Genomic DNA, 15,356 nt, shown 5'->3' with positions numbered 1-15,356 from the left:
TTCTGGCTGAAGCACTTATGTAGTTTATGTTGTATCTAAGTTATTTATAGTTGATATAGGTTTGTTTATTTGACGGTGATATCGTGTTCCTTTTATATAAATGAAGGCTTTCTGCATTCTTTATCCTGGATGAGGCACTTTTGTTTTGATCTGTTAAATATGTTTACAAAAGAATAAGAAGCTCTGCCTCTGTTGTAATGTAAAGTTATTTATATTGGTAAAATGTAAATAGGTTATTGGTTTGTGTTTGACAGAGATGTCATGTTTTTATATTGCTACATGCAAATAAAGGTGAGCATTAATTCATTCTGACCATTTTTTAATTTCTAAAGTATTATACAGTTTTTTTATGAGAGGAGGCTTTAAAGACAGTAATAGGTACAGATTTCCATTGCAGGGATTCCTAACAGTTTTTCTGAGGCCTTCCAAATATTTATATCGATATCGAAATTATATTGTATCGACCGAAATTAAGGAATGTATCGTGATATAAATTTTGGCCATATCGTCCAGCACTAGCTGTAAATATGTCATTCTGCTCTAACAAAGTGTATCTCATTTTATCTTATAAATATCTTTGTAATTTTCTGACTTGCAGTATATCTCTACCCCTCACCTTTTATAATCAAATATTTAGTTTTTCAATACAATAATTTCAGTGACCGGAAGCAGAAAAAGCCTGTATTAAATGTATATGCTTGATGAAGAGTCTCGACCTACCCCTTCCTGTTTTTATGTTCTAGAAATTAGATAATATTACTTTTTTTATTCAGGTGTAGGACCATTTATGGGATAATTTATCTGCATACAATCACAGCTCCAGAAATGACATTAATCTGTTTTAATAAGGCAGTATGCCATAAATATCGTAAGAAATAATGTTGCCAATATTTTTGAACATCATGAACTATATTACCCTGAAATATGGAGCCATATCACCCACCCCTAATTATCACATTCAGGGTAGTACTTTCTTGCTGTTTTAAGCAAAAGAAAAATTCACACTGTTTTCATTTCCTATTATATATCTTCTAGAGACATTTTATACATGTTTATGTCCAGTATAATTTATTTTACTTTAATCCTGCATATATGGAGTGCATTATTACCCAGCAAAAAGCTACACATCGGCCCTTCGTGGGCTAAGTGCGGGCACTGTGGGCAGGGGCTAGCCCATTAAAATTCCAAACAGGCCCAACATGGGTTTTCTGTGGGCAGCCTGTTTAATGGCTGGCCCACTCAAATCCTATAAAAGGCCGCTGTGGGCTAGCCTGAACTGGTCCAGTGCATTAATGCCCCTGTAGGCCCAGTGTGGGAATTATTTGGACAGCCAACACTTTGATGCGCCCACACAAATCCAAGGCAGGCCCACTGTGGGTCAGCCCACATTTAGCCTGCTCCATTTCACACCCTGAAGGGCCAGTGTGGGTTATATGTGGGCAAAGCACAGTTTAGCATGCCCACACAATTCCCATGCAGAGCCAGTGTGGGTCAGCCCAAATTCAGCCTGCACCATTTCATACCCGGTATGGGTTATATGTCGGCAACCTGCACTTTGGCATGTGCACACAAATCTCATGCAGGGCCACTGTGGGTCAGCCCTAATTCAGCCTGCACCATTTACACACTGTAGGCATTGTGGGTTATATGTGGGCAGCACGCACACATATGTGAGCATGCCCACACAAATCCTATGCTAGGTTACTCTGGATCAGCCCAAATTTACCATACAATATTTTACAATCTGAAAGTTTGTGTCATAACAAGTTCATATGAAGGGTATCTGAATATTTTTTATTGTTTTTGTCTGTGAGAGCTAGGTAGATTAGCTAGCTTAGTGGATAGGAGCAACACTGTGTGAAATGTAGTATCAGCTCTGAAAGATTTTCTAAACCAAAAGTGGAGAAAAATCAAGGTACCACAGCAGAGTTGTGCAGAGACCTTTGGAGGGGCACACTCACACACACACATAGTAACATCTCATATTTTTCAAGACATATACTGTATAGCTATACATTTTTATTTATAAAAATATTTTTATTTAATATTTTGGATAGCTACGAATTTGCTCCATGGTGCTGATTCATAATCTCACCTTTATTATTGGTAGTGCTGATAATAAATAAATAAAAATATTAAATTATAAATGTTTTTGTGCTTGACTATACACTTTGTGTAAGCCAGCAAGGTTATAAAAGTTACATATTTTTTTATTTTTGCATGTGATATTTAATTGTGAGGATCATGTAACCAACGAATCCACACCCCTCCCCCTCCCCCCTCCCTGCACGTGCCTTTACCACAGAGCAACGATCAAGCTTAAAGGCAAAGTCAGTGAGTGACTTTGGTCTGTCAAAGTGACTGAAAGGTAAGTTATAATTTCTGTTATACTATATGCTTTTCTATTTTTTGCTAAGATACGCTAATGTGGTGCTAATGCAGTTACCACTCTCAGGTTATTGTAGCATTATAAGGGTAGCTATGTTGAAGTTAGCATTGTGCTAAAAAAAAGTTAGCATTGTCCTAAGTTAGAATGAGAATTTACCTCACATTTAAATAACACGAGGGGCTCCCAAGTTGGCAGCTTATCTCGGCTCTTGGAGAAAGACTGCTGTTAAGTAAGTTAACTTTATATCCAAGTATGTCAACAATAACCAGCTAAGTGAACAATGGCTTGCTAAGGGAAATATTAAGGGAAATGGAAAATGGAAAGATATCCACTTAAGCTAAGGGAAAGATATCCAGTTAAGCTAAGGGAAAGATAGCCAGTTAAGCTAAGGGAAAGATAGCCAGCTAAGCTAAGGGAAAGATAGCCACTTAAGCTAAGGGAAAGATAGCCAGCTAAGCTAAGGGAAAGATATCCAGTTAAGCTAAGGGAAAGATAGCCAGTTAAGCTAAGGGAAAGATAGCCAGTTAAGCTAAGGGAAAGCTAGCCAGTTAAGCTAAGGGAAAGATAGCCAGTTAAGCTAAGGGAAAGATAGCCAGTTAAGCTAAGGGAAAGATAGCCAGGTAAGCTAAGGGAAAGCTAGACAGTTAAGCTAAGGGAAAGCTAGACAGTTAAGCTAAGGGAAAGCTAGACAGTTAAGCTAAGGGAAAGCTAGACAGTTAAGCTAAGGGAAAGCTAGCCAGTTAAGCTAAGGGAAAGCTAGCCAGTTAAGCTAAGGGAAAGCTAGCCAGTTAAGCTAAGGGAAAGCTAGCCAGTTAAGCTAACGGAAAGCTAGCCAGTTAAGCTAAGGGAAAGCTAGCCAGCTAAGCTAACGGAAATATAGCCAGCTAAGCTAAGGGAAAGATATCCAACTAAGCTAATGGAAAGCTAGCCAGTTAAGCTAAGGGAAAGATATCCAGCTAAGCTAAGGGAAAGATAGCCAGTTAAGCTAATGGAAAGCTACCCAGTTAAGCTAAGGGAAAGATATCCAGCTAAGCTAAGGGAAAGATATCCAGCTAAGCTAAGGGAAAGATATCCAGCTAAGCTAAGGGAAAGATAGCCAGTTAAGCTAAGGGAAAGATATCCAGCTAAGCTAAGGGAAAGATAGCCAGTTAAGCTAAGGGAAAGATAGCCAGTTAAGCTAAGGGAAAGCTAGCCAGTTAAGCTAAGGGAAAGCTAGCCAGTTAAGCTAAGGGAAAGCTAGCCAGTTAAGCTAAGGGAAAGCTAGCCAGTTAAGCTAAGGGAAAGATAGCCAATTAAGCTAAGGGAAAGATAGCCAGTTAAGCTAAGGGAAAGATAGCCAGTTAAGCTAAGGGAAAGATAGCCAGCTAAGCTAACGGAAATATAGCCAGCTAAGCTAAGGGAAAGATAGCCAGTTAAGCTAATGGAAAGCTAGCCAGTCAAGCTAAGGGAAATATATTCAGTTAAGCTAATGCAAAGATAGCCAGTTAAGCTAAGGGAAAGATATCATTTTAAAAGGTTTTGGTATTTTTGTGAACCTGATATCGGCCACCTCACATGTTTATAGAATGTAACTACCAGTCACACACAGTGACTGTAAATGCTATTTATGTTTCACCATGAATAGCCTGAAGAAATTCAAATTCAAATAACTATCACTATATAAGAATCACTGTAATCAAATACAGTCTGCAAATTTCTCTAAAATTAAGCATTGTACATGAAAAGACACTAACAGATGTAGTATTTACCTGACTGCATTCTCATATCTCTATATTATCATTTTAAGAGGCCGTGAGAAGATCAATCATGCCACCACCAAAGGATGCAGAGATCGAGCAGGTTGCAAAGGTTTGGCTTTGGAATGCACGGGACCGTTCAGGTGGACGGTTTAATTTACAGGTAGCACAGTTCGCAAAAATATATATTGGAACTGAACAAGGAAAATAAATATTAGGCTAATGACTTCTAACAGGACCACTGCAGCTCATAGCTTCAAAATCACTGTCATAGGAACTAGTTAGTCTAAACTTAGGTGGACCATCCCTACAACAGCTTGTGGACACAACTCCACACACATTTAAATTCTAACATCAGCCAAATGTTTTTAGACTCAGGTTAACAGATGGAAAATAAGTTTACAAAGGATAGAGGAAATGCACTGACTGCATCATACTCATCACAGATTTGGAGGAACTGAACTCTTACTTAATAACTAAAATAAAAAGGGGGTGTTTTATGCTCCTTGTGTGTTCGCCCTCAAATTACAGCACTAATCAGACTAAATATTCTGAACAATGCTTTAAGCATTTCTGAGTATGTGTAAAGTTGAGGATTGTTTGTCTACAGATTAACATTAAGAATTTTGGCACATAACAAACTATTTTAAAATAAATAAAACTAAGATTAATCTGAAGTGCACAAATAAGTTTTAGATGTGCTTCAACTGAAGAACTGGGTGATCCCTGATGGATATAAACTGATAGAGAGTTACAAATCTTTGGTGCATAAATACAGAATGCAACGCTAAATGTTCTCAACAAATGAGCTGGAATTGTCGATCTGTCAGGAGTCCCGATATATACTTATACTGATATATACACTTTTTACACTAAATGAATATTAAAATCCAATCTAAATAATCTTCTCTCTTTTTTATGTGTGTGAGTTAGAACTGTAGCTGCAGCATTTTGACCAAGATGTAATTTGTAAATTGTAGAGAATAATAATTGTAATCCAGAGAATAATGCATTACAATAGTCTAATCAAAACAAAGGTGTAGATAAGCTTCTCAGCATCTAGTGTAAGAAAATGTCTAATTAATGTATAAAAAATATATACATTATTATGGTTGAAGATTAAATTAGACAATGTGAAAGTTTAAAAGAAAATAAGAAGGCATTTGATAAATAAATGTTGAGACTATGTATTCTATAGTCTAGAGCAAAAACAGTGACAATGTTGAAAAACATTGACTTGATTTTAACACTTTTATAACTTTATGTTGTAATTCTGAAAAAAAAGAGAAAGTTAATGTAGTAAACATTTTGTTTATGAATCTTCTCAGATCCATGGTGGGCATAACGAGGCAGGGAGAGTCCGGCGTGGGGACTGGTGTGCAATAGGCCCCAGCATGTCCACAGCTGAGATGAAGAAACACTTGTTCTCATACTCTGTATGCGGACACTTGTCATTACTCCCGGGGCTTCTTAGGCGTTATGTAGACCATCATGGAATCTTGGATGATTCCATTTGGTCTAGAAGGGGGGAGTGAAGGGTGTGATTGGAGATAACCACACCTTTACACTCTTATTCTTAAATGTTTTATACATTTATATATACAGTTATTATTTTTACTGTTCACTTTATAATTCACTTAAAGACCTTATGATCTCTGCTCTCTCTTTAACTGTCACTATGACAAGGCTTTGGAGGTTGTTTTTACTTTTTCAGGAATCAGGAAGGTCAGAGTGTTTTCATCAACAATGAGAGCTGTGAGGAGAACGTGACCCTGAGTGGCAGAGAAGCTTCACGGCTGTTCTGCTGTTCTGGGACCAGTGCATATGAACTAGGAGACAACAAGTTATCTGAGTGAAGTGCTGGGAACCTCTCCTCAGATAGATAGCCAGAAGATCTTTCCATCCACTCTTTTCCTCTGTCTCATCTTCTCACAGACTTTAGGACACTTAAGGACTGTCTGCTGTGTTCATGAAGGACACAGTGCTGAACAACATCATGATAAGAACTTGTTGCTCAGACGGGCTGGAGCTAATCACGTCATTAAAACTGGACAACATGCTGTTAACTGGACTCTGCTGACGTAATCATATTGATAAGTTCTGTACAATCACATGTCATTTGCAAAATGTATAACTGCTTGGATGAAGTATGAGGAGTTCTCTCTGGCCCTCGACTGGCTATCTCTCTCTATCTCTCTCTCTCTCTCTCTCTCTCTCTATGGGTTGCGAATGTGTTGATCTATCAAGATTTTATTTGTTGATGTACTTTTACTCTTTTCTAATATATATCTATTAATTTTTGTTCTGCCATATGCAGAAGAAAGGCCAGTTCCTGCAAGTTGCAGTAGATACAATAGAGTTAGATACTGCATTTAGGCTGGACCGTTTGTTTGATGAAGGTAAAGAAAATTATCTGTAAAAAATTATTATTGATTCAGAATCAAAGGGGGGAGTGTGATGGAAGGTGTTTATTGAAATGATTCATAATCAATGACGTGTGATGATTCATAAACAATGACGACTATTAATGATATTACTTTTTGTTCCATGCGATGATAATGTGTACTGAGATGCTCACTGAGAGTTTTTCTATCTGGAGAGAGCAGTGTGTGTCTATGTGTGTGTGTTAAGGAATGCACATCACAGCTGTTCTGTCTACACATTCTGGCGCCAGGGTCATCTTTCTTTCTGCTTGCAGTGTTTTGAGAACCAGCCTGATATGCCCACTAAGGGATTATGTCATACCACCTGTCAGAAGAAGTTGACGTGTCACAATGGTGGCACTGTGCCCATAATTGGGAAGTAAGATAGTAAGGGTTGGAAGGATCGAGGGTATAAAGAGAGCGTGGCACTCTTGCAAGGCAGGAGATCACTCTGTATTCATACGCGTGTCTTCTCAATAAATCTTGTTACTCATTCTGATCAAGACTCAGAGACTCTGCAGTTTATTTCATCCTGTCATTATTTTCCACCACAAGATCATCTCTGATACCAACTGTAAACTGTGGAAACATAGCTAGTTATGCTGTTGCTCCTCTCACGCTGGCGGACATCACCTGATGCTCGTTGTCATGGTTACGAGTACACTAAGCGATATCACACATGCGCGTCATGTTTGATCGGATTACTTATAGAGTGCACATAAACGGAGAGTTTACTCAGACTATTGGGGAAAGTGTACATATAAACACCTCAATCAGATTCTAGAATCGGAATGAATTCTTTCGGATTGAAGGAAAGCTTTGCATGTAAACATAGCCAGTGAAACAGCAAGTTTTCTGTCAAATCAGTAAGCCAAATAACGTTACTTAGTGAAATTACCTTTTAAACCTGAACTTCTCCTCGCTATGATCACTTAATCTTCAATTTTTACATTTAATATTGTACAAGCTGACTTTTATTTTGACGGTAGTCACATGACTTGCCAGCACCAACAGTTTGTACACCGTGGTGTCAAAATGAAGGATTTTAAGTTTTACAGAGCTGTGAAGAGTTTTGATCACATTCACGCCATCCTGCAACAAATGAATGGGCATGGAAAGTGTGTGTGTGTGTTGGTGGAGGAGGGTGGGGGTGTGTGTTGAGAGGGATGGGGGTTCGCTCTCATGCTCTCTCTGAGAATAAAATAAACTGATATTTTGATGAACGTGTTGTACCTCATTTTTAATGGTTAGTAGGATATTGATACAGGACCACATTTGGAAACATGGTATTTGGTTCCCATTTCTAAACATGAATCACGGAGTTTTGGCAAATTTATGAGCTTGCTGATAAAATGTACCATGCAGAATTTCAGTGAGGGATTAACTGGTTAGTTGTTAGACACACGCAAAACCAGGTCCAGACAGCTGTTATTTATAATAATGTGCTGTGTATTTTACATAAATTCTTTGTTAGCTTGAGAAGTACTACAACTGGTCAAAGACCACATGCCCAAAAGATGGCTATAACCCAAATAGGTTTGCTATAATGGTAAACTAATTAAATTCCTAAAATGTCTTATACACCTGTTGACACAGTGTAAAACGCACAGTTTATAAATCAACTGCTCCAGAACAAAGACGATTATTAATAATGATCAATTATTATTAATTACAAATTATTTTCTGCTTGATCTTTGTATTTTGTTTGTAATTTATCTCCCAGTCTATCTAGATTACAGAAATGTGAAATGTGAAGTAGTTTACAGACTTGGTATATGTAAAAATAAATAAAAACACCACAGGCTTATACATTTTAACAGATTTTTTTCGAATTATAATTAGTTTAAACATCTATCAGTCTATCTAGAATTCAGAAAACGGAAGTTCACAGCGCCGATTTTTTTGTTTTTGTTTTTATCAACATACAAAACACAACAATATACAATAGTACAAACTCTTGTAGAGGATCACAGCTACAATTTAGAAGCTAGGGGGAGCATACACAAACATACAGACTAGAGGAGCAACGTAATAAAATGATAATCTTAGACAAAAGCTTACTAGAGATCTGGTGTGAGATGATTCTAGCAGTTTTCCATTTTCTTAATTTACTTAATGAAGAATAATATGACTTAAATTCATTAACGAAACGGGGGACATGTGGAATTTTGCTAAAAGTAAAATTATATTTATGGCATCAGAGAAAGCTGAACTTAAGTTGTAAATGTCCTCTACCTCAAAAGAAGGAATATTAAGTTTGATATTAATCCAATTTCTGATGTCCATCCAAAAAGTGTGTGAATATTGACATGAAAAAACCAAATGCTCCAGAGATTCATTTTCTGATTTACAAAAAGTACATAATTCAACATCAAATTTGAATATTTTTTAAAGAAACAGGGCTGCAGGATAAATCATATTTATAATTTTGAAATGGGTCTCCTTCACTTTAGGAGATATGGGCCAGTTTACAAATTTGGAATAATCAAAAGTCATATTTATATTCTTATTATTAGGAAGTTTCTTGAAAGAAGGTCCATTATATTCATAGTAAATCTTTTGTTTCAAATCATCATTGATAGTCTTATTATTACACTTCAACTAAATTACAGTCGTTCACTTTTAATGTGGGAATCGAAACAGTCACCTTTGAATATAAAATGACTTGTTTGATTAACAGAATCAATGCTAAAGGAATCACTTTGCACACCTTCTTAACATCTTTAAAACTCCTAAGATTATATTTTTCACTTACAAAAGGTAATTTACAAAAACAATACCTTTGTCATACCAATCTTTTATAAATATTGACTTCCTACCCACTGTGACTGCCCTATTATTCCATAAAGTTGATCCATGATGGGAGAAGTTATGTTGAAAAATCTTTTTCCAGAACTGAAGTATTTGTTTACGGAAGTATGATAATTTGACTGGAATCTTACTAATTTAATTAAATTTTGATGCGTAATAAAGGTTTTTAGCCATTTAATCCTAAATGTGCCAATCATGGCTTCAGAGTCAAATGCATTAATACCACCTTTCTCGTATTTTTTAACTAATTGGGACCTTTTAATATGATGAGTCTTATTTTTCCACAAAAACAGAAAATCAATAGAATTAGCTTTGCTTATATTTTGTGGTGATATGTACGTAGAATGACATGGATAGAGAACCTTGGAAATGCCATCTGCTTTAGTCAACAGGTTTCGTCCAAAAACAGTCAAATCCCTTGTGCGCCGAAAACTGTTGACAGCTGTGGCTACCCGATCTGTGCCCCCTGCTCAGTTTACAGAGCGCATGCGCGGCACAAATCTTTTAAATTTTAAAAGAAATAATTAGTTTTCGAAGTGATTTTACCAAGAAGGTTAGGTAAGAAGTGGAATTTTACTTTTTTTTATTAACGTTGATTGGCTAACTAATTTAACAGAAAACTCCATATTGTACTGTAATAATACACAGAATAAAACATGTTAGCAAATTAAAGTATCTATGCCCATGCTGTTTAATAAAACACTGTTAAAACACTGTAATAATACTTAATAATAATAGTTAATAATAATAATAATTATTATTATTATTATTATTATTATTATACAATGCAATAAAAGATGTGAATGTGACAATAAGACTAAGAAGTCACATCACACTTTAAGCACTTTGACATTGTTTAAAAAAAATACACAACTAAACAAACAGCATTATATACTTAAAGAATGGAAAAAAACTGAGAAGAAACGGAATAGAAGAAACTAACATTTGGGTTGAGAAATATTTGGCATTATGAAGTAAAAATTACTTATGATCTGAGCCAATAGTTTAAGGAATTTTAATAATAAAGAATGTTTAAACATTTGTCATTTAAAAACTAGCTGAGGCATTTTGCAATGTTTGTAACTGTTGTAAGCATGGTTAATTGATGTACATTTATTGCAAATGTTACCAGTATATGTAAAGATATGTCTAATGTCGTAATTTAATGTTTAATTAAAGAAGCATTATGGAGAAAATAAATTTCTTTAGCCACTGCCAGCATGTTTAATACTAGGCGAATAGTATAAATATGTAGATTTCAGAGGTTTGACTGTACTAAAACTAGTGTTGCTGGGTAATACAGTTTTGCGCTGGGACTTTATTAATGTATTCTGATTCAGGAGACATAACTCTTTGATAAAATTAACATTATACGAAAAAATATATTTCTTTCAGCCACTGAAAGCATGGTAAAATTTACTTTAGCACATAAGTGTCACATTTCTTTACCAATGCGAACCTAAATAACTGGGAATTGGAAGAACTAAGACTAACTTGGCTGAAGATAAGTTTCTAACTTTAACTCGGAGCATACTAAACGTGGTCAGCTCTGTTTCTAGAACAGGTAATTGAATCATGCAACACCAATAGAACTAACATCACAATAAAAGTCCCGTCCTTTTATACAAATATAATTTTTGTGTTATAATTCTTATAATTAAAAATGCAGTTATTGTAGCTAACATTTTCACCATTTGACCAAAAAAATAAAATAAAATATAAACCATATTCAGAATAATGATCCTTATTGATTTATTCCCAATACTTCTGTTCTGTTCAAAGCATCTACTAAACCGTTTAATTTACCACTTAAATACAAATTCAGACGCATTAAACAGCTAAACAATGTCTTCTTTATTATATCTGAACTGTTGTGTTAATGCTCCAGCCTGATGCTTTATTTACACTATCTAGCACTGAGTCTTGTGAAGCAGTTTTGTGTTAAATCCACCCTGTTCACTCTGTAACACATTTCCGTATACATATATTACTGTGAGAATTCTGATTCAACATACCATTATATTAATAATACACTGTGTGTATTGAATACTGGAGTAAAATAAATGATATTGGGCAGATATAATCTGCTTCTGATAGATACAATAAACAACCCAATGATAAATATTTTCAACAGGACAATTTTAAAATCGTATTGTAATTGTTAAGAAGAGCTAACTGGTATTAAACCATGTAGAAGCCACTGTGGTGCATCTAATTAAAATGCTGGAGATGATGTACTCTGAAAACAGTATTTACTGCAGCAGAGGAGTTGTGGTATATACAGAATAGATGAATGCAATCCGACTGTGTGAGTGTGTGATTCTGAAACAACAGATATAAAAGGGATACTTGAACTACTTGAAACACATTACTGACTACAATTTACAACACTAACACCTAAACAAAGATACACACTTCTATGAGGTATTATCTGGTAATAATAATAGGCAGATCAGAAACAGCAAGAAGCTATACAGAGCTATACAAAGAGCTGATCAGTTAGCATAGCATGTAACTCCTTGAAAGTACACCTACAACTTGGAAAGTAACAGTTATCTACACTTTATGAATAAACAGCAGTGTAGGTACTTACAGGTATCTGAATGCAGACAAGAATCAAATGTCCTCGGTAATCCCACAAAACTTTACTAAGCTGCACACCGTCCACTATCTCCACTGTTCCTCTACAGAAGTCCTCTCTATCTGTGGTATGCAAGCCCCCAACTGAGGCCCCTCAGTCTCAGCATCGCTCTGATTGGCTAAACAAGCGGAAGCATGAGGGTTGCAGGCACTGTGGGTGGGACTCAGTGGAGGAGCTATTTAGCTCCTGAAGATAGTCTTTGGGCCAACTCTTGGCTCTTTGAAACAGTAACTGTTCAGAAATTAAGAAAGTTGTGTACAAACATTCATATTAAAGTGATTATCCAGACAAATTATCATTGACCTTACAAAATATCATGTGTAATTAATATTAAAATTAATTAATGTTCTAAATGTTTTTACTAAACAATTTCTCAGCTGTGTAACGTATATATAAAAAACCCTGTTCTTTTGCAAATACTTTATTTATTATAGTAACTACTTTTATAACATACACTATATTGTGCATGATATTCACATATTTTAACATTTAACAAAAGAATTAACGTAAGAGTATATGTACATACATATGTAAATTAAGTTATTCTTGCTGTAAGAAAGGAGCATTGCCTCCATCTAGTGTCATTAAGATGTTCTGCATGTTATATAAATAATCTCAGGTGTGTTTGTGCTTCCAATTATGATAAAAAAACATTACGTGTTAAAGAACAGATTCTTCTATAAAATCTCTGCAGGCCCTATTTACCATAATAAGAACAGAAACATTCACCAAGACTGGCTGATTGGCTAAATTTGGGGGTTTAATTTAAATTAAACTCAAATAAATTCTAATTTCAAACACTGTGTCTCCACAATTAAACCACAGTAACATTAAAATATATAAAATATCAAAATATTAGATGACTTGCTGTAGATGGGGAGTTCCTTCCTGATATTAAATGCAGGTATCTGGAAGACTAAAACTAATGTTGATCTATTCAATAACGTATAAAGACTTTAAATAAATTACATCCATTATACAGCACAAGATGAAATTGAGAATTATAATTATCTTTATGCATTTGATATAAAAGGAAACATGCAATAGCTTGAAAGACAGAACTGTATAGCTAATTATATTAAAAAATATCCGTCTTTTATGTCTGACTGAGAGAGCCTGTAGAGAAAGAGAATATATGAATTATACAAAACAGTGAGTAATGTTTAAAAAAAAAAAAAAAAAACCTAAACTTTGGTTTAAAAAATGTGTAAATAATCGATAAATCTGTTAGCTAGTGAACGCTAACAAACAATTAAACTGGAATCTTAAACTGAGGTAAAATTTGAGGATAATTTACTCTTACGGAGGCAAATTGGCTTTAAACAGATTTGAAGTAATTTGAAGAATTGTTAGAATGGTGGCAATTCGTTTCTCCAAACCGTTTAAAAACCTTTTTTGTCACAGAAAACAGAAAATAAATGCTCTTTCTCCTCAGAAACTTTGGGTACGAAGCTAGGAAGCTAGCTAATTTAGCTTTTTCCTAACTGACCAAAAATCTGCCTTTAATTATACTAATTTAATCTAAATTTGTTTAATCTCATGAATTTATCCATAAATTATTCGTTCTTTTCTCAGTTTATTAAACAGTATAAGAGAAAGAGAGCTAATTCACTGCTAACTCTGTTAGCTGCTAACAGGCTAATGTTGACAGGAATCTGAATCAAAGCCTCATAAAGAGCACGTGAGGGCAGCGCTGATATAAACTACTGCTTTAAAATAATACAAATAATACGACCTGCAGAGATTTTATAGAAGGATCTGTTCTTTAGAACATAATGTTTTATATCATTATTAGAAGCACAAACACGCCAGAGATTATTTATATAAAAGGCAGAACATCTTAATGATATTAGATGGAGGCAGCGCTCCTTTCCTCCAATCAAGAAGAATTAAACACAGCTTATTTTACCGGATAATTAATACAGTTTTTCATCCTGTAATATGGTTATGGAAGTGGAAGTGGTGGTGTACTTTTAGACTCACCAGTAGGGGAAAGTAGTGCTCCGTTCTTTGGAGAAGGGTCTGTCTGCAGAGCCGCGGATTTAATCCAGCAGATTCACGCCAGCAGGTTCAGGTCAGTGGCATTCTGCGCATGCGTTGATACTTGATTCGGGTTTTCTTAGCGTTGGTTATACTGGAGAAAAAGTTAAACAGCACAAATATGTTCTCTATACAAAACCTAGAATGTATTTTAATTACTCTATAATGTTTATTTTCTCAATGATCTGAATTTAAATTAGCTCAGTTTATTGCAGGCCAGGCTCAGAAATTTAGCTCAATCAGTTATTAATTTAATCCCTGAAAATATTTTATTTCCAAGGATTACTGCACATGTTTATCTCTGTAAAACCCAAGAGGAGTTCTTTCAATCTATTAGTGTTCCAACACTACAAAGCTGTACAGCTCAGTACATCACAGTCAAATTAGCTCAGTTTATTGCAGGGTCTGAAACTGAGCTCAATCAGTCATTATGTTCATCCCTGACAAAGCTTTTATTTCCAATCATAACTGCAGTTGTAATGTCTAATGTGTGTTCCTAATTATACATAAAACTTAATTACATTTTACATGTTTACAGTGGTATAAAAAGATTTGGGCACCCCTGATCATTTTTAAGATTTTTCTTTATAAATTATTGGTTTGCCTACAAATTTCAGTTAAATATATCATGGTCATAGTTTTTGCCCTATAGACGTAGTGACATAAGAAATGTTCAGTGTCTGTAAATGTATAGCTAAATAAATAAGAAGTAAGTACAGCTGAGATAGCTTTAGGAATTTTGTTAATGAGCTTTTGGGGAGAAAGTCAGGTTTGATGGGGAGAGTGAAGGAAATGCACCGTGTGCTGTGTACAGCTTACAGTGTGAGCTGTTCCACCAAACAGACACTAGAGTGTAGTATGGGAGCATCAGGATCCAGTGTTGCAGCTCCTTCCCAGTGTGAAGCCCCGCCCTTCAACCTGAACTAAAGTGGAGTCCCTGCATGGAGCACCCTCTACTGCTCTGACAGGGTATTTACTTTTAGCATTTTTCATGACTTTACACAATTATCACTTTACAGGCCAAAGTTATATAATACTATATACCTATGTGTTTTAAATTTGTTTTCCTAAGTGCAATGCTTTAGAAAATGCATTTTAATGTATTTTATTTAAATATTACTTTTAGTTTGAATACTGTAGTGAATAATAGTTTAGATTCAATAATTTCAGTGTATGGTGTCTAATACATTTTGTCCTAAGTAAATCCAGTATGAGAGGTGCCACTTTTTATGGGTAAAAGATGTTTTTCTTTAGTCCCGACATCTTTATTTTTGTCAGTGGTGTGCAGTGAGGCCCTTCTAACCCTTCAGGGGTGA

The 15,356-nt window shown here is 35.2% G+C and overlaps 4 protein-coding genes across 32 annotated transcripts in view; 3 read left to right on the top strand and 1 right to left on the bottom strand.

Annotated features, from left to right (window-relative positions):
- Window positions 1-15,356, bottom strand: part of LOC125801198 (zinc finger protein 585A-like) — a 171,059-nt gene that overhangs the window by 6,477 nt on the left and 149,226 nt on the right. Inside the window, exon 1 of one of the 2 annotated variants that reach the window (XM_049477532.1) lies at window positions 11,953-12,211. The exons of the other annotated variant lie outside the window; for it this stretch is intronic. The gene's annotated coding sequence lies outside the window, so the exon portion shown is untranslated. Of the gene's footprint in view, window positions 1-11,952; window positions 12,212-15,356 lie in introns of those variants that run through there. 2 annotated transcript variants of the gene reach the window in all.
- LOC125801238 (uncharacterized) overlaps window positions 1-15,356 on the top strand; it is a 151,099-nt gene that overhangs the window by 34,501 nt on the left and 101,242 nt on the right. The window lies entirely within an intron of this gene.
- Window positions 1-15,356, top strand: part of LOC111188496 (NACHT, LRR and PYD domains-containing protein 12) — a 233,180-nt gene that overhangs the window by 168,272 nt on the left and 49,552 nt on the right. The gene's annotated exons all lie outside the window — the stretch shown is intronic.
- Window positions 4,009-15,356, top strand: part of LOC125801188 (general transcription factor II-I repeat domain-containing protein 2A-like) — a 173,610-nt gene continuing 162,262 nt past the window's right edge. The window contains exon 1 of the mRNA XM_049477501.1: window positions 4,009-5,850. The gene's annotated coding sequence lies outside the window, so the exon portion shown is untranslated. The remainder of the gene's footprint in view (window positions 5,851-15,356) is intronic.

Source organism: Astyanax mexicanus, chromosome 4 (genome assembly GCF_023375975.1).
Source record: "Astyanax mexicanus isolate ESR-SI-001 chromosome 4, AstMex3_surface, whole genome shotgun sequence".
Taxonomy (NCBI): Eukaryota; Metazoa; Chordata; class Actinopteri; order Characiformes; family Acestrorhamphidae; genus Astyanax; species Astyanax mexicanus.
Note: the sequence above shows the minus strand (reverse complement) of the source record. Positions and strands in the feature narration are given on the sequence as shown.